Below are 25,403 nucleotides of genomic sequence, written 5' to 3'. Positions count from 1 at the left end.
TGATTGTGGATTACTAGAGACCAGGTGTCTGAAGAAAAGTATCTATACTCTAAGTATCCTACAGTCAGTATATCTGTTGCAGTATAGAAGAAGGGACTAGATAGTGTACATAAGACATATGGATATGGTTGAATACAAAAGTTGTAGACAATGGAGATATAAATACCCGAGTTGTGTGGATAAAGGCAAGGGCCCGATAAAGGGTCCGTCAGGGTGCTGATAGTACAGCCAGACCCCGACGGGCCGTCCAAAGGGACCTCACCCATCTTTATTCCAAAAAGCCGAACAGTTCCAGGTCATTATTCAAGCCCTTGGGGGCTAGTGACCCAAATTCGAATATCTTGCGAGATTCTGCCCTAGACATTTTCCCGATAAAATTCCCTCCCCTCCAATCTTTGTGTATCAGTTGTAGTGCCGTATATCTTAAAAGGTTAGGGTTACCTTGATGGTCAGATTTAAAATGTGCCGATAAGGGGTGTTTATCATTTTGTTTTTTGATGTTGTATCGATGCTCCAGAATGCGTGTTTTAAGTGCACGTGACGTGCGTCCTATGTATTGTTTATGACATGGACATTCAATTAGATAAATAACCCCCTTACTGGCACAGTTTAAAAATTCTTTAATAGTAAAGGTGTAATCATTTACTGTAGATTTTACCGTCACGGTTCTCTTGTCGAATCTCGTGGATTTACAATTCGGACATTGTCCACATCTAAAAAAACCTTTTAAGTCAACCTGAGTAGAGTCTGGTTTGGTACGTTTTTGATTGGGACGTATAGTGGGGGCTATCTTGATGCCGAGATTGGGGGCCTTTGTGTATATAATGGGAGGTTTCTCAGGGATGAGGCTCCCAATTGTTTTATCTTGTTGGAGTAATGGCCAATATTTTTTAATAATGTTTGCTATTTTGCGGTGTTGAGTATTATATGGGATGATTAGTTTAGAGTTGTCTATATTGGTGGTATTTTGAGCTTCTGGGCTTTTTTGGAGAAAGAAGGTTGTTCGGTCTAGGTTTCTAACCTTTTCTAATGATTGTGTCAAATTTTCTGATGGATATAATTTGTCTAGGAATTGTTGTGTGAGAGTTGCGGCTTCCAGTTCGAATTGTTCATTCTGTGTGCAGTTGCGTTTTAGTCTACGGTACTGACTTGTTGGTACATTGGTCAACCACTGTGGTAAGTGGCAACTGGTGTGAAGAATAAATCCGTTTTTGGCTACTGGTTTGTGGAAAGTGCTACAGATGAGTCTGTCAGTGCTAGTGGTGATTAATAGGTCCAAGAAATCTACTGAAACAGAGCTGTTATTGGGGGTGAATTTAAGATTTAAATTATTGTTGTTGAGTGAATAAAAAAATAGGTCTAAGTTTGTGGTAGAGCCGCACCAAATGAAAAAAATGTCGTCTATATAACGGTGCCAGGACACCAGATCCGTCCCCAGCTGTGGATAGATGGTGGTGTCTTCCCAATCTGCCATGAACAGATTGGCATAGCTGGGGGCGAATCTGGTGCCCATGGCCGTACCGTTGGTCTGTAAATAATAGTCAGATGCAAATGAGAAATAGTTATGTGATAATATAAAATGAATACCATCAATAATGAACTGTATTTGGTCTGGATGTAAGTCGGATTTCTTTGTGAGGGTGGATTGGATGGCAGCAATTCCTTGTTGGTGATTAATTACTGTGTATAGGGAACTGACGTCTAGTGTCCCCAAGATCCAGGATGGATCCCACCTTATCGCCTCGACTATTTGTACTACTTGTGTGGTATCCCGTATATAGGATTTTGTTTCTTTTACATAGGGTTGCAAGAATTGGTCTATGTACTGAGAAAAATTTGCTGTGATAGATCCTATACCCGATACTATCGGGCGGCCCGGGGGCTTGGTGGGATTCTTATGGATCTTGGGGATTGTGTAAAAAACTGGAAGTCTTTTTGGAGTGTTAGTAATAAACTCATATTCCTGTTTGGTGAGGATTCCCTGTTCTTTAGCTGTAGTGCACAAAGTATTCAATTCCTCAAAATATTCTATAGTGGGGTCCCCTTTGAGTTTACTATAGGTGTTTGTGTCATTCAATTGTGATATACATTCAGCCATGTATGTGGGAGTGTCCATCACTACTATACCGCCTCCTTTGTCGGCCGCCCTAACAGTGATGGACAACTCTTCTTGGAATTGTTTGATGGCTTTTATTTCACCCTGAGATAAATTGTTCCATGTTTTAATAGGTTTTTTGATTTTTCTCAATTCATTCTGTATAGCTTTTTTGAATGATAACATATCTGTGCTAACTTCTTGGTAGGGGAAGAAACAAGATTTCTTTTTTAAAATAGAATGGCTATAAATCGATGTGTTTGTGGGAGTCGGAATGGGGTTTTTTATAAAATATTTTTTTAAACATAACTTGCGAATATATTTTTCTAGACCAATGTATGTGCCAAATTTGTCTAACGGTAGGCTTGGCACATATTTTAGACCTTTATTAAGTAATTTGAGTTGATCTGGATTGGGAGATTTGGAACTAAGATTAAAAATAGCACTATCTGTGTCACTTATGGTTTGCTCATTTTGGATTTTGGTATTTCGGTTTCTTCTATGGTGTCCTCTGCGTATTCTCTTTTTCTGTTGGGGGTTGGTACTCCCATGCTGTTTGATGGTGTCGGGTGAATTTGAGCTACTGTTTCCACTGTTTTGATAATCCTGCGTGGTTCTGGGACTTGTGCCGGGTTTGGGACTGACATCAGTTCTGGAAGTTGTCTGTTGGAATAATGTTGGGGAGCTGGGTATTGGTGTGAGGGGGTGTGTTGGGGTGTTGGGTAGTGATGTGTGTAATTGAATTTTGGGTGACGTGGTTTGTGTGAAGCATATGGTCTGGGTTGTCTCCAATTGGGGTGTGGGAAATACGGAGACCGAGGGCTCTGAGGATATGTCTGGGAATTGGAACGGTGATATGTTTGATGTGCTGTGTGTCCATATTTTGGTTTGTGTCTCGTGGCATATGGGGAAAATGGTGCATTTGGCTGTTGGGGAGTTACCCCTAAAAAAGCATTATCTGTAGCTAATGCTGTGTATTTGTTGAATGTGGGTACACTATAAGTTTGTGTTTGTGGATTATTTGATAATTTAGTTTGCTCTGATATTTGTTTATTGGCATTCCATAATCTTTTTTTAGTTTTTTTAGTGATCATTTCGTTTTCAATTGCATCTAATTTTTTAATTAAGCATTCTTGATATTTCAAGAATTCTGTTGTTTGTTCAAATGAGTCAATTGTTGTACGTAATGTGGCAATTTTAGTGTCAATATCCGAGAGAATTTGTTCCCGTCTTTCCACCACTAATTTAGTTGTCTCTATGGAGACCTGTTTGAAAAATGTATTCCATTTGACATCAAATGTGTCACTATGGAGGTCTCCTGCTGGTGTTTTAAAAACTGTCAGGCCTTTGGGAATATTTTCTGTATTAATCATATGGGTTAATGTTTTTATTTCCCATTTTTGTTTTAAATTTTTAATTAGATAATATTCTAGTTCCCTGAATGTGTCTGATACTATTTTCTGTGGTTGTGTAGCATCACTAGAATTTTGTACATTGTCTGTAGAGTCGGAGAATTGGAAAGTTTCAACATTTGATTGTTTTTTAGCTAAATGTGTCCAGATGTCCATGGTAGTAGGAAGGCAGAGCTCTAACCTCCTGGGTATATTCAAGGTAATAATATAGAAGAGTTGGAGAGGCTCTTGTCTGACTACCCACCAAATAAACCCGGGCTGCCTAATTAGACACTTATACCCAAGGTGTCAGATTGTAGTTTGTCTGTAGAAATATATATATTAGGGCTCAGGGTTTGAGACAACTGGACAGGTTGTGTTTAAAGTAATATTTCAATTTATTGATTGTATATAATGTGACAATTGAATATTGAATAAAATGTAAATAGCAGCAACTGCGTCTCACAGGGCCCTTGTGTAGGCGCAGCACCAACTATTAAGAACTATAGCATATGTATAGTGCAGTATATAAAATATAAAAATATACTTGTAAAAAATTATAAAAGATATAAAATAAGAATATAGAGACCACCATAAAAATATATATAGAGAGGGATCTGGGTGGGAGAGTCTTAGACCATCTTCTATGGTAAATAATCTCCTCTCATAAAAAAGTCCTGCTCATATAGACCAATTCTGGTATTGTGGTAACCAATGGCAACCATAAGGTTAGTAACCCGTAGCAACCGTTCTGATGAGTCCGGCTATTTAAGCACTTCAACGTTTAAGTAGAAGATAAACTTGATATTTGTAGACAATATTCAACATGAACAGCTAGTGTGCAGTCACTGTTAATATGCATGCATATTTGTATGATACTTTGTATCTCACCGCTCCCGGACACAGATGCGCTGAACTTCACGGGGATGCTGCGATCTCCTCCTGATGCGCTGTGTAATCCTGCAGTGTATTAGCACTGAGTAGCTGTCTTGGTAAGCGGCAGCATCACCGGAGACTCGGCCGTCTCCCACAGTGGTGATGTTGGTAGATGGTGGGTTGCGGGTGGTGTTGTCGCAGCGGTTCTGCGGATGCGCACGTACATGTGCCGGTGGCGTCCTCGTGGCAGCGAGGCACGGATGTCTCCTTCACCGGGTGTCGGGTGATTGACAGTTTATTGTCCGGTATCGGACTGCTATTGACTTAAGCAGGGCAAATATACTGGTGGTCTCAATAGGTATTGAGGGGACGCTGGACGCGTTTCAGGACTGTCTCAGTCCTTTCTTCAGCAGCAAAGAATAAGTGTAATGGTGGGTCACTGTGTCGTATTTTATACATTTAACTCCTCCTCTATCAATTAGTGACATCAGATCCAGAGTAAACAAAGTAAACAAAACAAAATAGTGGTGTTAGATTTATGAATGAAAGTAGTAGAGCTCAGTACTAAATGAATAGGACTGTCTTGAATTACAAATAGTCTGCTGTGTAATGCATTGAAAATAAAATAAAAAGACCTGTATTCAATAATATACGTGAGTGAATTACAAAGTGATGTCTTTTTGTGTGAATGGAATGTTTGAGATATATAAAGTAAATTCATTGTGTGCCAATTGTTGACCATAAATATAAAATCATAGTATCTGTGTACAATTGTATAAAAGTATGAGTACTATGTGAAAGTCTAAATATTGATGATAATGCAAATATTTAAAATATTGGTGTAGTGTGAAATGGGATATATATTTTGCTTGTGAGTATAATTGTGATGGTGAAACCTATTATGCAAATGCGGTGATTGTGGATTACTAGAGACCAGGTGTCTGAAGAAAAGTATCTATACTCTAAGTGTCCTACAGTCAGTATATCTGTTGCAGTATAGAAGAAGGGACTAGATAGTGTACATAAGACATATGGATATGGTTGAATACAAAAGTTGTAGACAATGGAGATATAAATACCCGAGTTGTTACGGTTGCTACGGGTTACTAACCTTATGGTTGCCATTGGTTACCACAATTCCAGAATCGGTCTATATGAGCAGGACTTTTTTATGAGAGGAGATTATTTACCATAGAAGATGGTCTAAGACTCTCCCACCCAGATCCCTCTCTATATATATTTTTATGGTGGTCTCTATATTCTTATTTTATATCTTTTATAATTTTTTACAAGTATATTTTTATATTTTATATACTGCACTATACATATGCTATAGTTCTTAATAGTTGGTGCTGCGCCTACACAAGGGCCCTGTGAGACGCAGTTGCTGCTATTTACATTTTATTCAATATTCAATTGTCACATTATATACAATCAATAAATTGAAATATTACTTTAAACACAACCTGTCCAGTTGTCTCAAACCCTGAGCCCTAATATATATATTTCTAAAGATAATTTACAAATCTGTTTAACTTTCTGGCACCAGTTGATTTAAAAAAAAAAGTTTTTCACCGGAGTACCCCTTTAAGTATTAATCCCAAGAAAGAGAGCAAGAGAGATTCAAATACTGTGTACTGTTTTTTTTTTTTCTTGCAATATATAAAGGGAAGAAAATATTAAGCATGGTGCTAGGCACACCACAAGAACAGATGAGTAATGCGGCACGTAAATTTATGAAAACCTACAAAACCAAACTTATTATGGCAAGGAAAAAGGAAAAACCTTTCTGTTTTCTGTGCTTTGTGTTTTCTACAATCTCCATAGTCCCATAAGGCTGCTGAGGTAACCAGTCTAGTAATACCTGGCAGTGTCCAATTAGCATCCACTGCTGGACAAGTCCCAACTAATGAAAAAGGAAGGGTGAGAACACTGGCAAATGTAGAAGGCATACAGTACAATGAATAGGCCACTTTAAAGAGCTTAATGCATCATATAGAAGCTAAAATCTTAAAGCTCCGAAAGTGTCTCCTAGAGCACCTGAACAATACCATTCCATTAGACAGAATTATCTGACAATGTTCTCTTTTTTCTGTAACAGTGTAATGTTAAATAATAAACACCTGCCATTTGTGTCTGGACTTGTGACATTCAGTATTTGTTCTATCTATCACCAAAGAGCAGTTTAAACTGCATGATCAACATAGGCAGAGTAAGGCTAAGTTTCCACTTGTTTTTTTTGCTGGAAGTTTTGGGATATCTGCCACTGCAGTTTTTGAGCCAAAGCCAGAAGTGTATTCCAAGGGAATAAGACATATAAAGGAAGGACGTACAATTCTCCTCCCTTATGGATCCACTTCTGACTTTGGCTCAAAAATTGCAGTGGCAGTTTTCCAAAAACTGCCAGAAAAAACACAAGTGGAAACTTAGCCTAAGGCTATGTTCACACGCCAGAATTTCTGCATGGAATTCTACACAGAATTCTGCATGAAAATTCTGCATGTATTTATAGCCAATACACTTCAACGGGATTCCACAGTCCTATTTATGCTGCAGGAATTCTTTTGCAGTGAATGGACTATAAAGTTATTCAGAATTTTAATGCAGGATTCTGTGCAGACATTCTGCCGTGAGAACATAGAAAGGAACACCAGAAAGGAGCAAACAAATATCATAAAGCAACTAGGTGTACCATTTGGGACCCTTTAGGAAGCCTTGGTTGGCCCTTTTTCATAGGCCTAAGCTGATGAAAAAGCAACGCTGAGTAAGACAATACGGTGTATTTTTATTTAAACTAAATTACTACTCTGTGTGGGACTAGTTTACCATTTTAATATTCTATTTTATGCACACACAATTGGAATGGGATTGGAATGGGTTGTCATGACAGCTGGCAAGTTCAGCTTCAAGAAACTAAGCAAACTGGTGATTTGATAGGAAAGCCCATAGCCTGGGAATGCAATTTAAATAATAAATGCAGTTTCGTAACACATAGCATGTTTTAATAAAATAAGTTTTTATTATCACCCCTTGATCGCCTTATTGGCATCGCCTATTATCTTCCGTGGAGTTTGGAGTGGTATTGGAATCTATTATTCATGCTTGAGAGTGTGAGGAGAAATGTGCAGCAGCCTTAAATGACCAAGTGCATATACGTGTTGTCGTGCGGTAATAAATCAATTATGAATTATGGTCATAAAAATTATTAATTATGAAAAAGTAAAAATTATGAAAATTATTAAAAATATCAAAATTATGACCTGGTGAATTGTAGACAAAGCTAATCAATACAATTCACATCTGAGTCCGACTATTTCCTCAGATATCAACAAGTTCTTTTTATGACGAAATGGCATTAACGCTTAAGGATGTAGTTTTGCAATATACAATAATACACAGGTATTATAAAGTATGCAGATTTATTGATTATAAGATTATAAACATAAATGAGTAACAAACACAATGATGTATGCAAATGAATATCAATTAGATATTAGTAAACAGTTTGTTAAACAGATTGTTAATTGACTACATATAAGTAGAACAAAACATGTGAGTAGTTAGTAACTTGTTACAACAAACAAAAGCTACATTAGTTAGAATATCATATAAGAAAAAGGTTACATATCACTCTATTCGGAGGAACCTCATGATATTAAGGTGGGCAATATCTAATCAATAGACATCAATATGGAATGCTAAATTCACTCCCCGCCCCCTTCTAACCACTACAAATCACATGACTCCAAGAATGGGGAAATCCATCTAAGATATAAATATGGAAGAATTATGATATACCCTCCCCCCCCCCCTGCATTCTGGACTATTTTCTATACATGACTTTGGTAAGACATTAAGACAATTAAATAGCAATGATATATGATCTTGCTAGACTATATTTTAGGAGGAAGAACTTGAATCAAGTTTCCTGTGTGGGAAATATACTTATAACACCTAGTTTGGCGAGTAGGAATTCTATCAATATCTAAGCAATTATTCCATGCTTTGATAGATTATGAGCCTTGATTGTTCTGCAGGTAAAATTAAGTCTCACAATATCCTAAAACTATAATCTCAATATCGAGATAATTAATTACTTTATTTAATTAATTTATTCACCAATCTAAATGGTATAATCCCATCCACATTATCCCAGTTAGTCTTAATTAAATGGAATACCATTTTTATGTCTCTTACCAAAACTTTGTAAGAACCTTACTTCTGCTCTGAAGAACACTGAACGGTCGTCCATCTCATCGTCAGGGACAGCCATTGGGTCGGTACCGTGTGATCAGTCCTGCATCTGGGATCTCACATGGCTTTCATGGCTTCCATCTTGTGGACCTCTTTTAGTGGAAGACCTCTTTGTCTGTCTTTTTCAGCCTATAGTCTACAGTTCAGATCAGAATCTCCAGTTTCCCCTCAGTTCAGAATTCAGTATCAGCTTAAGTATCAGTTACTAACATCTGGTTTACCAGACTTTTTAATTAGTTAGACACACCCTCCTAAATTGGAATTCCCCAATGAATGTAGGTTGGGCGTGTACATATGGTAATGACTATGACATCACTATATTACCAAGAATGCCTTGAGCATATCATCCATAATGCCTTTCCTGTGGTGTCATGTCACCTACGCATCCACTAGGGGTTGCTATTGCATAAGCAATTAGCATCAATACCATTAAGGGTTAACTTGTCAATAATTGGTCTTAAACCAACATTCCACACTTGAAATATGGAGCACTAGATTATCAAACAAGGATTACTTTTGACATCTATAAGTAATCAAACCCTGGATTCTCATAGACATAGAGACTCCAATTCGAGATCCTAATTTATTGAAGAGATAAAGAGTCCCATGTAGGTCTCTTTTCCCCCAGATGTGTGAATGTCTAGAGAATGTAACCAGACCCCTTATCAGTCTCTAATCTAAACACCATAAATAAGCTGAAGATACAAGAAGCATTGTACTCCCAGACTGGCATTTATACAGAGAAGGACTTTAGAATTAATGTGGTCTTATTTAGAACATTCACAAAATGGCCGACATCATGCTCTTATGCTATGAGACATATTAAACATAGTGATTCATTTTTGGGGTGTAATTAGCACGACAATGTTGTGCCGGAATTTGCACAACTGTTTTAGGTGAGGTAACCCTTGGCTCACCTATTTGGAATTTATATGCTGAAGGTGTCGCACAAGGGAGCACTTTTGTCTTTCGTATTTTTATTTAAATTATTAGTCATTTAACTAGTGCCTGAACATGTATGGCCACTTTCAAAAGCCAATAAGTGGAGGCTAGCTGAAACAGTTAACCTAATTTGTGGGAGGAGTTTGATCCTTATATACCCACCTCATCCACACAGGTGCTGTCGGCAGCATGCAAGGCATCATTCTGATCTGTTTCCTGTCTAGGCCAGTGGTCACTTCCGGTTCCTACATTGCCCCTCCATCAGGTACAGGGGTCAGGTAAGAGCGCAGCTTGCCCGCGCCATGGTTATGTTTGTCACTACAGCAGGTACGGACGTTCACTTAGGGGGCTCGGCAGCCCAGACAGCCATGCGGCGGGTGGCTAGCTAGGTATTACATGTGCACGAGCCTGCTTTATTTTTTCGGCACCATGGTTACTGGCATACATGTGGCATGTGAGTGTTGCAGAGCGGCATCTGTGCACAAGTCCTGCTTTGTGTACACTGCATATTAGCGCACAAGCTGTCATATGAACAGCGGTGTGTGTGGAGAAGTTGCTGAGCGCGGCCTTGCAATTTACTGAGGGGCATCCCCGGGGGCTGCGCAAGGTTGCCAGGGGTAACATTCTTCAGGAAGGTGATTGATAAACATTTCTTGTTGTGCAGTTCAGGTTATCCGGTTATGTAACTTACATAAGGTGTCCCTATATACAGGAATATATCTACTGTGGTACCGTTACATGTGAGCAGGAATGTTTCTGCTGTGGTACTGCTCCTGTATACGTTGTTCATTTTGAAGGTCAGTTATGATAGGATGTCCTTGCTGATGTTACCATAGGGTATTCCACATTTTCGTTTCACAATGTGCCAAACATGTTTCCTTACAGTGTTCTGTGTTGCGTTACCATATACGCCGATGTTTACCTGCATTTATCACGCATACGGTTCATACTGAATAACACGTATTCATTTCATCCAGTGTACTGGCCTCTCTTAGCTTCCTGGGTCATGGCTACATTCTACACAACTGCACCATGATTGTGTTTCCACTCAGTTGCAATAGCAGATAACGAGCAAAACCGCGTACTGCCATACGTTCCCACACAGTATACCACGCTTACCTTCCACATAGTGTTCTGTGCTTATGTCCACTCAGTATACCACGCTTATCTTCCACATATGTCCCACACAGTATACTATGCTTATTTTCCACATAGTGTTCCATGCTTACTTCCCACACAGTATACCACGCTTATCTTCCACATAGTGTTCTGTGCTTATGTCCACACAGCATACCACGCTTATCTTCCACATATGTCCCACACAGTATACTACGCTTATTTTCCACATAGTGTTCCATGCTTACTTCCCACACAGTATACCACGCTTATCTTCCACACAGTGTTCTGTGCTTATGTTCACACAGCATACCACGCTTACCTTCAACATATGTTCCGTGCTTATGCTCTGCACAGTATACCACGCTTACTTTCAACATAGTGTTCCGTCCTTATGTCCCACACATTATACCACACTTACCTTCCATATAGTGTTCCATGCTTATGCTCTATACAGTATACCACGCTTACCTTTCACATAGTGTTCCATGTTTATGTCTCACACAGTATACCACGCTTGTGTTCAACACAGCATTACTCAGGTTCCTACTCGGTACGTGCATATGCTTCCCTAGCGGTTACCATTTAAATCTTCCTTCAATATGACCCACATATGTTTCTTACTGTATTTTTCATGGCTTATGGTCACGTTTTTTTCATGTTCAGCGCTGTCATATTACTCTTACTTTTCTCATTGAACATGAGTCATTTTACCCCCTAACGTTCACACTATGCAAATATTCCTATAGCAGGCACATTACGCATAAAATTATGTATACCTTTCTGGAGCTGTCACATGGTGCATATGTGACTGTGACATTTATGCTACATCCAGGCGTTGATACCATAGCATATGTACTGTGCTCGTTTTGGTATAGTTGATATACCTGGCTTTGTGTTAATATAGCCGATACTGTTACATTCCATAGCTGTGATTTGGTGCATTTTGTCCCTATAGTGGTCATACAGTGCTTATGTTACTGTAGCTGATAATTTACATTACATAACTAGTAACTATATGCTATGTGGTAGTTTTAATAACTGATATAAGGTACATTAATGTTACTTGGGGCTCATGTTACTGTAGCAGATATACTGGGAATTTAACATTATTTTAGCTGACATATGTGCCTATTAGAGATGAGCGAACTTTTCAAAAATTCGATTCAGCCGATTCGCCGAATTTTCCCGAAAAGTTAGTTTCGATCCAAATTTGTTCGCGGCGAATTGATATTAAAAAAGGCTATTTCTAGCCTACATACACCCTCTATAGGAGTATAGAACACTTTGCTCTGTCCTAAAACGCATATGGAGTGTGCTGGGGTAGTGAAATAATATTGCTATTCAGAATAGCATGCAGATTACCGGCATCACTCTTAGAATCACTGCCGCACAGCAGCACAATGACAGAGCCTGGTGGTGGCATCAGTGTCAGGAGACCTTATAGTGACTGAATGACATAGCATGGAGGTGTTGGCAGCATGAGGACACCATATAGTGGCTGAATGACACAGCGTGGACATGTTGGCAGCAAGAGGAGACCATTTAGTGGCTGAATGGCATAGCGTGGAGTTGGCTGATGCATTAGGACACTACACACCAGGGTTTCACAATCCCCCCCCCCCCCAAAAAAAAAAAAAAAAAACACAATATATGACATTTTTGACCAAAATTTCTCATAGGTAGCACCCGCTATCCAAAAATTACAAATTTCCAGACCCAGGCCCCACCTCTGCGGCATCAGGAACCCATATATTGCCTGAAGGACACAGCCTGGAGTTGGCTGATGCACCAGTACACACCCGGGCTTCACAATCCCCTCCAAAAAATAACAACATTTTAGAAATTTTTTAAAGAAATACCTTTGTGTAAGAACAAGCGCATATCCAACAGTTCACAAGACTCTATAATGCAGGACGGTGGACCACCCAAAGACATTCTTCTCAAAAATAATAAACCACACAATGTTTGAATTTGTTTTACAAAAACTAATTCAATATGTGTGTAAGCGCATCTGTTTCCAAAAGATCAGATCACCAAAGGACATTTTTCGCCCAAAATGATGAAGCAGAGTTAAACCCTGTCCGTATTTTTTATATTTTTTTTTATTTTCATTAAAAAATCACACGCAACAAGTGTTCCATTGTGTAACGATTAGCATTCTGGAAAATTCAATTTTATTACCGATAAATTTATCAGTAAATAAAAAAAAAAAACACTACCCAAGAGTGTTTAATTACCCCATACATTACACCAGGAGCAGTCAGGAGTAGGCCTCAGCAGTACCCAAGAGGCTTTAATAACCCTCTACTTTTGCACGATCAATTGCGAGATCGAGCACTACCAGGTGTGTTATGCCCTCAGATTTCTGGGGCCGCGCTCCACTGAACAGATTAGCGTGTCTCTATCTTTCAAGGACAGGTGCGTGTTGCACGCTGAAACCAGTTCGTGATAGGGATCTGGGATTGCAATTATTTAACCTTAAAATGAGGAATTACCAGTAAATGAGGGTCATAAGCTGGCATTGATTAAGTCCCTGCCCTTTGTACACACCGCCCGTTGCTATAAGCGATTGGATTAGTTAGTGAGTTGGTTAGTGAGGTCCTCGGATCGGCCCAGGCGGGGTAGGAGAAGGCCCTCGCAGAGCGCCGAGAATTTAAAGATCATTGTGGAAATTTGCATTAAAGGGTAGCTCCCACCATCCTATTTTTTTTCTGTCCCTGCCTATTGCCAATCTATCCCTAACCCCCTCCCTGCTTTTAATTTTTATTTTTACTATATTAAAAACGCCTTTTGTCTGCCTGGCAGTGTGCTCACTACCAGGCAGATTTCCCCAGCAGGCACCACGTCACTGATGCCTGCTGGGGGTGACTTCCGCCCTTAGTTCATCTACACAGGGTGCCTCCAGCTGTTTCACCACTACAACTCCCAGCTTGAACTGACATCTATTGGCTGTCAGGGCATGCTGGGAGTTGTAGTATTGAAACAGCTGGAGGCACCCTATGTAGATAAACTATTAGATAGTTACATGCGGCGCTAGCCCGCCCCCTCCGTCTCCCTCCCCCCGTGCCATACCCCCCCCCCACATACCCCGTTCCCTCCATCACAAACCCCCCTCCCGCATACCCCGTTCCCTCATTACACTTACTGCAGAGTCCGGCAGCGGGCGTGCAGGGACAGCGGCGGCGACGAGGTGGCGGCGGCGATGTGCAGGAGGAGTGGTCTCTCCCTGCCTGTCAATCAGCGCAGGCTGAATGAGAAAGGACCGATGCCCGGCCGCATCAGTTCTTTCTCAGGCGTGACATCACGCCAGGCTGCAGCCGACCACTAGGAGGGAGACCCCTAGTGGCCGGTTTTCAAATGTAAATTAAAGCATTTTAATTAAAAAAAAATAAAATAAAAGTATATTAGAGATATGTTGTAGTACATAAGTACTACAACATATAAAAAAATAAAGTTGGTGACAGTGCCCATTTAAGCATGTATTTAGCATCCAAACATCCAAAAATTTAAGGCCCAAGGAGAGGGGCACCAGAGAGGCAAGTAGTTCCTGAAAGACACAGAATGAGTCTGTAGCATGCATTTGCAGTACCCAAGAGGTTTTCATAACCCCTTACATTTAAAGATCAAAGTTTACATTTGCATTAAGCATGTATTTAGCTACTGCTAAACTTAAAAATATTATAGGCCCAAGGCCTGAGGCACCAGGGAGGCAAGTAGTTTGTGAAAGACACAAAGACACAGAATGAGTCTGGAGCAGTCATCCGCAGTACCCAAGAGGGTTTCATAACCCCTTACATTTAAAGATCAATGTTGACATTTGCATTAAGCATGTATTTTGCTACTGCTAAACTTCAAACAATTATAGGCCCAAGGCCAGAAGCATCAGTTTTCCCCATATTAGGAGCATAGTTGTCCCCCAGATTAGGCAGCATAGATGTCCCCAGATTAGGCAGCATAGATGTCCCCCAGATTAGGAGCATAGTTGTCCCCCAGAGTAGGCAGCATAGATGTCCCCCAGATTAGGAGCATACTTGTCACCCAGATTTGGCAGCATAGATGTCACCCAGATTAGGCAGCATAGATGTTCCCCACATTAGGAGAATACTTGTCCCTCAGAGTAGGCAGCATAGATGTCCCCCAGATTAGGAGCTTAGTTGCTCCCCAGATTAGGAGCATAGTTGTCCCCCAGATAAGGAGCATAGATGTCCCCCAGGTTAGGCAGCATAGATGTCCCCCAGATTAGGCAGCATAGATGTCCCCCAGATTAGGAGCATAGATGTCCCCCAGATTAGGGGCATAGTTGTCCCCCAGATTAGGCAGCATAGATGTCCCCCAGATTAGGAGCATACTTGTCCCCCAGATTAGGCAGCATAGATGTCCCCCAGATTAGGCAGCATAGATGTCCCCCAGATTAGGCAGCATAGATGTCCCCCGGATTAGGCAGCATAGATGTCCCCCAGATTAGAAGCATACTTGTCCCCCAGAGTAGGCAGCATAGATGTCCCCCAGATTAGGAGCATACTTGTCCCCCAGATTAGGCAACATAGATGTCACCCAGATTAGGCCGCATAGATGTCCCCCACATTAGGAGCATACTTGTCCCCCAGAGTAGGCAGCATAGATGTCCCCCGGATTAGGCAGCATAGATGTCCCCCAGATTAGGAGCATACTTGTCCCCGACAGTAGGCAGCATAGATATCCCCCAGATTAGGAGCATAGTTGTCCCCCAGATTAGGCAGCATAGTTGTCCCCCAATCAACGCGGGCCGGTCAGAGCCAATCAAAGGGCCGTATGTGGCAAGTGGGCCATAGAATGCACAGGTCTGCCCCAGAGGGTTTCATAACCAACCACAATAGAGAAAATTTTGTTGTAGGAGCATGGTTAATCTACTCAGACCCATTTGTAATTGGTGGCTGGAAATCCTGGCTGATCCATCCCTGATTCATCTTGACAAAAGTCAGTCTCTCCACATTTTTAGTGGACAGACGAGTTCGCCTTGGGGTGACTATGGCCCCGTTCGGACTAAACACCCGTTCTGATGGCACACTACTGGCCGGCCAGGACAGCTTTTCCAGGGCAAACTCCGCTAGTTGCGGCCATAAATCGAGTTTGGCTGCCCAGAAGACCAGCGGATCTTCAACGGTTGTTGGCAGGGTCATGACGAGGTAAGCCATCACCTGCTGGTTCAGGTCCTGCTCCATGTCCACCTGCTGCTGATGAGTAGCTTCACTATGCAACTGAAGGAAGCTACTCATCAGCGACTGTAGACTCAGGCTGCTGCTGATTGAGCCGGTACTGCTCCTGCCACCCCTCCCCTCCCCAGCAGCCGTGGCAGTGGAAGGTGAGCGCAGAGGGCCCCCCGAGTCAGAACTGCGAGTGGATGGACCATGTGGCCGATAGGCATCGGCCAACCGACTACGTAGAAGCTCCCTGAAGTAGGTCAGTTTGTCCTCCCTTTCAGTGGGTGTAAAAAAGGCCCCCATACTGGTCCGGTAGCGAGGGTCTAATAAGGTGGAGATCCAGAAGTCATCGTGCTGACGAATTTTGACAATTCGGGGGTCACTACGCAAGCAACTCAACATGCATTGTGCCATTTGTGACAGTGACTCGCTAGGACTACCTGCCTCCATCTCCACTGCATTCTGCCACGGTGTGTCTGGGTCCTCTGTCTCGCCTCCCTCGTAATAACTCTCCAGCTCCTCTGGCTGCTCCTGCTCCTCCTCTCCTGTCCAATGACCAGAAACAATGGGCCATCTCATCCACTGTAAACAGTGCTCCGCTCTGCCCCTCATCATCCTCCTCCAGTTCATCCCCCACAGGACTCATGTAGCCTTCTGATGTAGGCGCAACGTCTCAATTGCCGTGACCAGCCATGTTTTCAATCATTTTTTGGAGTAAACGTAGGAGTGCAATTACGTCGTTCATGGCGTAATTCGAGCGACTAACAAAAAATGTGGCTTCCTTAAAGGGCCTCAGCAAACGGCAGGTGTCACGTATGAGCTGCCACTCGTTCACATTGAAGTTACACAGGGGAGTACTCCTATCTGCTTGTATCATCAAAAAATCCGTGATGGCTTTTCTTTGTTCTTATAGTCTGTCCAACATATGGTGGGTGGAATTCCAACGTGTGGCAACGTCACAAATGAGACTATGTTGTGGGATACCGTTCTGACGCTGCAGCTCAAGCAAAGTGTGCTTGGCGGTGTACGAGTGGCTGAAGTGCATGCACAGTTTCCTTGCCATTGTCAGGACGTCTTGCAAATGGGGTGAAGACTTGATGAACTTCTTGACAATCGGATTCAACACGTGTGCCACGCAGGGCGAATGGTTCACACTTCCTTGTCGCAGCGCGGCCACAATGTTCTTCCCATTGTTGGTCACCATGGTTCCCATTTCCAGATTTCGTGTAGTAAGCCATACTCAGATTTCTTCCCTAATGAACTTCAGTAGTTCCTCCCCTGTGTGACTCCGTTCGCCAAGGCAAACCATGTGAAGGACGGCTTGACACCGCTGTGCCCTACACACGTGGTACGATGAAGGGCCACCGAGATTTGGATGTGCAGTGGAGGCCGAGGACACGGGAGAGGAGGAGGAGGCGCACACTGTAAAAGGACCAACTGTCTGGGAGCGAGAGCGTTAAGGAGGAAGCGGTGTGACCTGTCCAAGTTGCTGTTGTGGCTGTGCAGGAACAACATTTACCCAGTGGGCCGTAAAAGACATGTATTGTCCCTGAGCGTAGTTACAGCTCCACACGTCGGCGTTGCGGTGCACTTTTGAACACACCGACAGGCTCAAAGACTGGCCCACCTTCTCTTGTACAAACTTATGCAGGCCTGGTACTGCCTTCTTCTCAAAGAAATGACGGCTTGGGACTCTCCACCTTGGATCGGCACAAGCCATCAATTCCCTGAAAGATGCAGAGTCCACCAGTTGGAAAGGGAGGGACTGCAACACCAGCAACTTAGACAGGAGCACATTCAACTTCTGCGCCGTTGGATGAGTGGGCGCATACTGTTGTCTCTTGGACATGGCTTCGCCGATCGATTGTTGGCGAAATGGGTGACTACGAACGGAAGAAGCAGGAGCACAAGAAGGAGGGTTTGACACAATGCTGTCTTCAGCTGAGGTGGTGGAGCCTTGGCTGGATGACGGATGGCCAATGGGTGATGCGGCAGGCTGGACCACTACATCGGAGCCACGGTTATCCCAGGACGCTTTATTGTGGCAAATCATGTGTTGATGCAAGGCCGTGGTGCCGAGATTGGGACCCTGGCCACGCTTTACTTTCTGCCGACAGATTTTGCATGTGACTACGCTAAGGTCCTCCGGATTCTTTATGAAGAACAACCACACCGCAGAGTAGCTGATTTTCCCACCCGCAGTCCGCACTATTTCACTGCTATTGGCGCCGTCTCCAGGAACCCCTGTTCCACTACCTCCCTGAATGGTAGCTTGCCGCGAAGCAGGTGGTCTCCCCCTGGCACAATTGGCTCCTGAATTTCCACTACTGCCACCACCACGCTGATTGCCAACCGTGCTACCGCCTTGCTGCCTCATAGACAAAGAGCAAATCTCTTCTCCTGATGATAATGAAGCCCCGGCTTCTGCACCCGGCTCCCAATTGCGATCGGCTTCATCATCATCAAAAGATGTGTGCATGTCACTGATGTCCTCCTCGTGTTCCACACCAGTGTCTGTCTCAGGACCCTGAACAATTGAAACACCACCTCCCACGTCACTCTCCGGATCACTACTTGCCCGCCTTGCGGAGCAAGCGACGCATGTCTCCTCACATTCTTGGCTGCCCATTAGCTGCTGACTGTCCTCTATTACATCGTCATCACTAAATAGTGGAGCTGAACCCAAAGCATGAGATACTTCTTTGGGAGAGGAAACAGCATAGGACAAAGGCAATGGGATTACGGGGACTGCTCCCGGGCCATGCCAACTGAGGGTTGTGTCTGAGGAACCCACCGACTCTTGACTGGGGTTGTCAGATGTCACTTGTGATGATGGGGATGAGTGTGCAAACCAATTGACGAGGAGAGATGGGTCGGCGACATGACCGCTGGGTGTTAACGGGAGCTCAGGCCTATTGCTGCGACTCCTGCTGCCACTCACCCCAAGTCTGCTGCCAACTCTGCCTGATGTATGTAGGCCTCTCTCTGCCCCTTCTCTGTGCACGTCCTGGCACTTCCCTGCCTGACATACTTTTATGAGGGTATAGAACAGCAGCAGGCGATTACTTATGGCTGTCCTTTCAAAGTATATAGGCCCTGGACAGAAAAACAGTTACTAAATAGTACACTCCTTTGTTGTATTTATTCCCTTTGCAATGATGAGCGCACTGGTATGCATATTTCTAAGCAGAAAAAACACTTTTTTTGTTGTATACACCAGCCGGTGTATACTAATGTGTGGAATAGCACTGAATTTAGCACCGAGACAGAAATACAGGTACTAAATAGTACACTACTTGGTTGTATGTATGCGTTTTGCAATGATGAGCGCACTGTTAAGCGTATTTGTACGCAGGAAAAACTTTTTTTTTTCGTTTAATACACCGGCAGGTGTATAATTTGTGGTATAACACTTACTTTAGCACAGAGACAGAAAAAAAGGTAGTATATGGTACGCTTTTTGCTTGTATGTAGGCCCTTTGTAATGATAAGGCCACTGTTAAGCGTATTTGTACGCAGGAAAACCTTTTTTTTTCTTTAATACACCGGCAGGTGTATAACGTGTGGTAGAACATTTAATTTAGCACAGAGACAGAAAAAAAGGTAGTATATGGTAAGCTATTTGCTTGTATGTAGGCCCTTTGCAATGATGAGGCCACTGTTAAGCGTATTTGTACGCAGGAAAAAGTTTTTTTTTCTTTCATACACCAGCAAGTGTATAACACTGAATTTAGCACAGAGACAGAAAAAAGGTGGTATATGGTACGTTATTTGCTTGTATTTAGGCCCTTTGCAATGATAAGGCCACTGTTAAGTGTATTTGTATGCAGGAAAACCTTTTTTTTCTTTAATACACCAGCAGGTGTATAACGTGTGGTATAACACTTAATTTAGCACAGAGACAGAAAAAAAGGTAGCATATGGTACGCTATTTGCTTGTATGTAAGCCCTTTGCAGTGATAAGGCCTCTGAAAAAGAATATTTGTACGCAGGAAAACCTTTTTTTTCTTTAATACACCGGCAGGTATATAACATGTGGTATAACACTGAATTTAGCACAGAGACAGAGTTACAGGTGATAAATGGTAAAAAGGCACTAAAGTGCACACTAAGATGACTTATTTCTGAACAGCAGCAGGACCCAACAGTGCAGCACCATAAAAAAAATTCAGGGATTAAACCCTAAATTGCACTCAGCAGCAGAAGCAGCAGAAGATTTGTGGAGCAAATAAAAATAAACTCAATTGGGCTGAAAAATGAGGAGATAAGATGCTTCAGAAAGTTCAGGCAGCTTGGAGATCTGTATGAGGCAGCTGACAGCTATCTGCCCCTCTCTGCTGCAATGCTCAATAACGTGAATAGGAGGTTTAGCTATCAATGATTAATCTCAGTGTTACAGCAAAGAACTCTGCACTCCTGCCTTTCCCTAATGCTGATGTGACTAGCAGTTGCAGTGTAACGCTGTGGTATGAGCTATTCACACACACGCAGTCCCGTCCTCTCCATCTGAGTGCATAGATGAAATGAAGAGAGGCAAGATGGCCGCCGATTACCGTATTTATCGGCGTATAACACGCACTTTTTAGGCTAACATTTTTAGCCTAAAGTCTATGTGAGTGTTATATGCCGATACACTCCTAGGAAAGGCAGGGGGAGAGAGGCCGTCGCTGCCCGCTTCTCTCCCCCTGCCTTCCCTGGAGTCTAGAGCGCTGCTGCCGGCCCTTCTCTCCCCCTAGCTATCGGCGCCGCTGCCCGTTCTGTCCCCCTGACTATCGGTGCCGGCGCCCCATTGCCGGCGCCGATAGCCAGGGGGAGAGAAGGGGCAGCGGCACCCATTGCCGACGCCGCTGCCCCGTTGCCTCCCCCCATCCCCGGTGGCATAATTACCTGGGTCGGATCCGCGCTGCTGCAGGCCTCCGGCGTGCATCCCCTGCGTCGTTGCTATGCACGGTGTGGCGCACTGACGTCATGCGCCGCACCGTGCAGCGCATAGCAACGACGCCGGGGACGCACGCCGGAGGCCTGCAGCAGCGCGGACCCGAACCAGGTAATTATGCCACCGGGGATGGGGGGAGGCAACGGGGCAGCGGCGCCGGCAATCGGTGCCGCTGCCCCTTCTTTCCCCCTGGCTATTCGCGCCGGCAATGGGACGCCGGCACCGATAGTCGGGGGGACAGAACGGGCTGCGGCGCCGATAGCCAGGGGGAGAGAAGGGCCGGCAGCAGCGCTCTAGACCCCAGGAAAGGCAGGGGGAGAGAAGCGGGCAGCGACGGCCTCTCTCCCCTTGCCTTTCCTGGGGGTATATCGGGGTATACACGCGCACACACGCACCCTCATTTTACCATGGATATTTGGGAAAAAAAACTTTTTTTACCCAAATATCCTTGGTAAAATGAGGGTGCGTGGTATACCCCGATAAATACGGTATATAGGGGCTGTGACATCACAGGGGTCAGTGAACACTGATAGGCTGCATCTCACATGTGGTTCAGGGTCAGCCCACCTACCTTCATTCCCGACGCTGTTTCCCGCCCTCCCATAATCCCCTGCCCTATGTACTCACATGTGGATCCGCCATCTTAGGTCTCCAATAGGCTGGAATGCTGTAAAATGCAGTTTAATGAAGCGATTCGTGCGATAGAATCGTGGCGATATTCGTATTCGTTTCTAATCAAATTTTTCATGAAATTCGTAACGAATTCGTGTTCGTCAACTTTTATTCGCTCATCTCTAATGTTACTACTGCTGGTAATTTGTGTTTGTTACTGTGGCTTATATATACTGTGTATTAGTAGTTAATCAGCTGTTATGTTCAACATTAATGTTGTTCAGGGCCTACGTTACAATAAGCTCATATACAGCGCCTTGATGTCTCCGGAGATGTTTTACGGTGCTTACGTTACTTGAAGTGATACATCATGCTTTAACGTTAACGGTTCCCTACAGTATCATATACATACTGTTCCCTATAGGGTACTATGCATACGGTTCCCTACAGTGTGACATACATACAGTTCCCTACAGTGTGAAATACATACCGTTCCCTACAGTGTGACATACATATCGTTCCCTACAGGGTACTATGCATACAGTTCTTACAGTGTGACATACGTACGGTTCCATACAGTATGACATGCATACAGTGGCGTTGCTAGGGTTTGTGTCACCCGGTGCGGTAGAAAATGGTGTCACCCCCATACCTCCCCCCCTCAGCACGTTTTTAGCCTGTTGTGACAGACACCACTGGTGTAGCGCATTGTGAGAAATTCCAGTATAATAATCAGATATACCAGTTGCCACAGAATAGGAAAGTGTTAAAGAAGTTTTCACCATTTAAATATACAGCTCCGAGAATTACTTAAAGGGGTACTCCACTGGAAAACATTTACTTTTATATCAAATGGTGCCAGAAAGTTAAACAGATTTTTAAATTACTTCTATTTAAAATCTTAATCCTTACAGTACTTATCAGCTGCTTTATACTCCACAGGAAGTTGTGTAGTTCTTTCCAGTCTGACCACAGTGCTCTCTGCTGACACCTCTGTCCATGTCAGGAACTGTCCAGAGCAGGATAGGTTTGCTATGGGGATTTGCTCCTACTATGGACAGTTCTTGACATGGACAGAGGTGTCAGCACAGAGCACTGTGGTCAGACAGAAAATAAATTAAAAAAGAAAAGAACTTCCTGTGAATCACTTATACAGCAGCTAATAAGTACTTGAAGGATTAAGATTTTTAAATAGAAGTAATTTACAAATCTGTTTAACTTTGTAGCACCAATTGATAAAAAAAAAAAATGTTTTCCAGTAGAGTACCCCTTTGAGCAGTGGTGAGGTTATGCTGGGAGTTGTAGTTTCACTCACCATAACTGTAGAACTGACAAGCGACTACAGCTCTGATAGGACATAGAGAGGAGAATGTACAATGATATCAGTGACTACAGGTGACGTCTTCTCTATAGTCTTCACTTATCTAATTCAGATGGTACATACCGCCTGGTCCAGCTAAAACTTCTGTCTGTAGAATGTGACGCCCAGACGTCTCCTCGTTATGTCAGCGCATTCTCATCCTCTATATGAAAACATTTGTATCCTCTAAATATAATACTACTATACACTATACTCTTTGATTATAAACCTTCCATACACCGTACCCACTGAATATAATTCTACCACACACTTTACATTCTGAATATAATACCAACACATACTGTACACTCTTACCCCTGAATATAATACTGCCACACACTGTACCCTCTGAATATAATACTACCACACACTGTACATTCTGAATATAATACCATCACATACTGTACCCCTGAATATAATACCACAGTAACACCCCTCAACATCCGTTAGCTGATGCTATTAACACGGGAGGGGGGTTTTGATGGTGTTGCTGGAGGATGATGAGGGTGCAACTGGCCATTCCCCCTGGCAGTATCACCCCCATCATCCATCGGCAGGATCATCCTCCTGGCAGGAGCACCGCCATCATCCACCATCAGGATCTGCTGATGGAGGTGCTACTGCTGTGGTGGGGGGTGTTGCTGGTGGATGATGAGGGTGCTACTGCCAGGGGGCAGCATTAGGTAGGCAGCAGTTCCCCCACTTTAGGTAGGCAGCAGTTTCCCCACATTAGGTAGCATATTTTCCCCACATTAGGCAGCATAGATTCCCCAGATTTGGTACGTGTTCCCCCACATTAGGTAGCAATTTCCCCACATTAGGTAGCACAGATTCTCCACATTAGGTAGCATAGATTCCCCACATTCGGTAGCACAGATTCCCCACATTTGGTAGCATAGACTCCCCACATTTGGTAGCACAGATTACCCACATTAGGTAGCAGTTTCCCCACATTAGGTAGCATAGACTCCCCACATTTGGTAGCACAGATTCCCCACATTAGGTAGCAGTTTCCCCACATTACGTAGCATAGACTCCCCACATTAGGTAGCATAGAATCCCCACATTAGGTAGCATAGACTCCGCACATTTGGTAGTAGTTACCCCACATTAGGCCGCAGGTTCCCTTGCAGGTTCCCCACTATGGGTCAAAGTCTCCCCACATTAGATTGCTGTTTAACCCCCCCACCCCACCCCCACCCCCACAAAAAAAAACACATACAACACAGAGAGACACACACACAAACACACACACAGTCAGAGAGAAACACTCACAGACACACACACAGAGTCACAGCCACACACACAGTCACAGTCACACACACAGCCACACACACACACAGAGTCACACACACACAGTCATACACACACAGAGTCACACACACACAGAGTCTCACACACACAGTCACTCACACACACAGAGTCCCACACACACACAGAGTCACACACACAGAGTCACAGAGTCACACACACACACACACAGTCACACACACACACACACACACACACAGTCACACACACACACACACACAGAAAATAAGGCATTCTTGGCACACCAGAAGGCCTCCTACATAATTCCAATACAATAAATGATTGTGGGCAGGGGTGTAGCGCTCCTGGGTCCCCCTGCAACACACACACACACAGTCACATACACACACACACACAGAGTCACACACAGTCACATACATACGCACACACACAGAGTCACACACAGACAGTGACACACAGACAGAGATAGCGACAGACGGAGAGACAGACACACACACTCACCCATCCAGCGCAGCGATCCTTCTCTCCGGGCACCCTGTGACGTCACTGAGGTCCCATGCGGTGGTGCTGATGGACTGGCGCACAGCGGCGATGAAGGCCGGGGGCAGCTGACGGACGGGCGCACAGCGGCGATGAAGGGCGGGGGGGGGTGCTGATGGGCGCACAGCGCAGGTGAATTCCGGGGAGGTGCTGTTGGACGGGCGCACAGCTCTGGTGAATGCCGGGGGGGGGGGTGCTGTTGGACGGGCGCACAGCGCTGGTGAATGCCGGGGGGGGGCAGTTGGACGGGCGCACAGCGCTGGTGAATGCCGAGGGGGGGTGCTGCCGGTCGGGTACTGACCGGGGGTGTCGGTGTAGCTGGGGAGGGGGGGTGCTGCGAAGCGTCTTGGTGTCACCCCATTAGGTTGGTGTCACCCGGTGCGGCCCGCACCCCCCGCACCCGGGTCGCAATGCCACTGCATGCATACCATTACCTACAAGGTACTATGCATACAGTTTCTTACAGTGTGACATACGTATGGTTCCATACAGTGAGACATACATAAATTTCCCTACAGGGTGATACGCATACAGTTCCTTACAGTGTACGTTTCATAGTTATTGTCCCGTTTATTTGTTTCAGCTCTGTCATGTTATGCTTACGTCATGCACGCTAGGTTGTTTTACCTCTTTAGCTCTTTATATTCGGTGTGGTTGGAGGCTGATTGCTGTTGTTAATCCGTATAGCCTCATCTTTAATGTTTCCTTTCTGGTCTTTACTAGAGATGAGCGAACTTTTAAAAAATTCGAAAAGTTTGTTTCGATCCAAATTTATTCGCGGCGAATCGATGTTAAAAAAGGCTATTTCTAGCCTACATACAGCCTC

This window comes from Hyla sarda, chromosome 9 (assembly GCF_029499605.1).
Source record: "Hyla sarda isolate aHylSar1 chromosome 9, aHylSar1.hap1, whole genome shotgun sequence".
Lineage (NCBI taxonomy): Eukaryota > Metazoa > Chordata > Amphibia > Anura > Hylidae > Hyla > Hyla sarda.
This window is presented reverse-complemented; position numbering follows the sequence as displayed.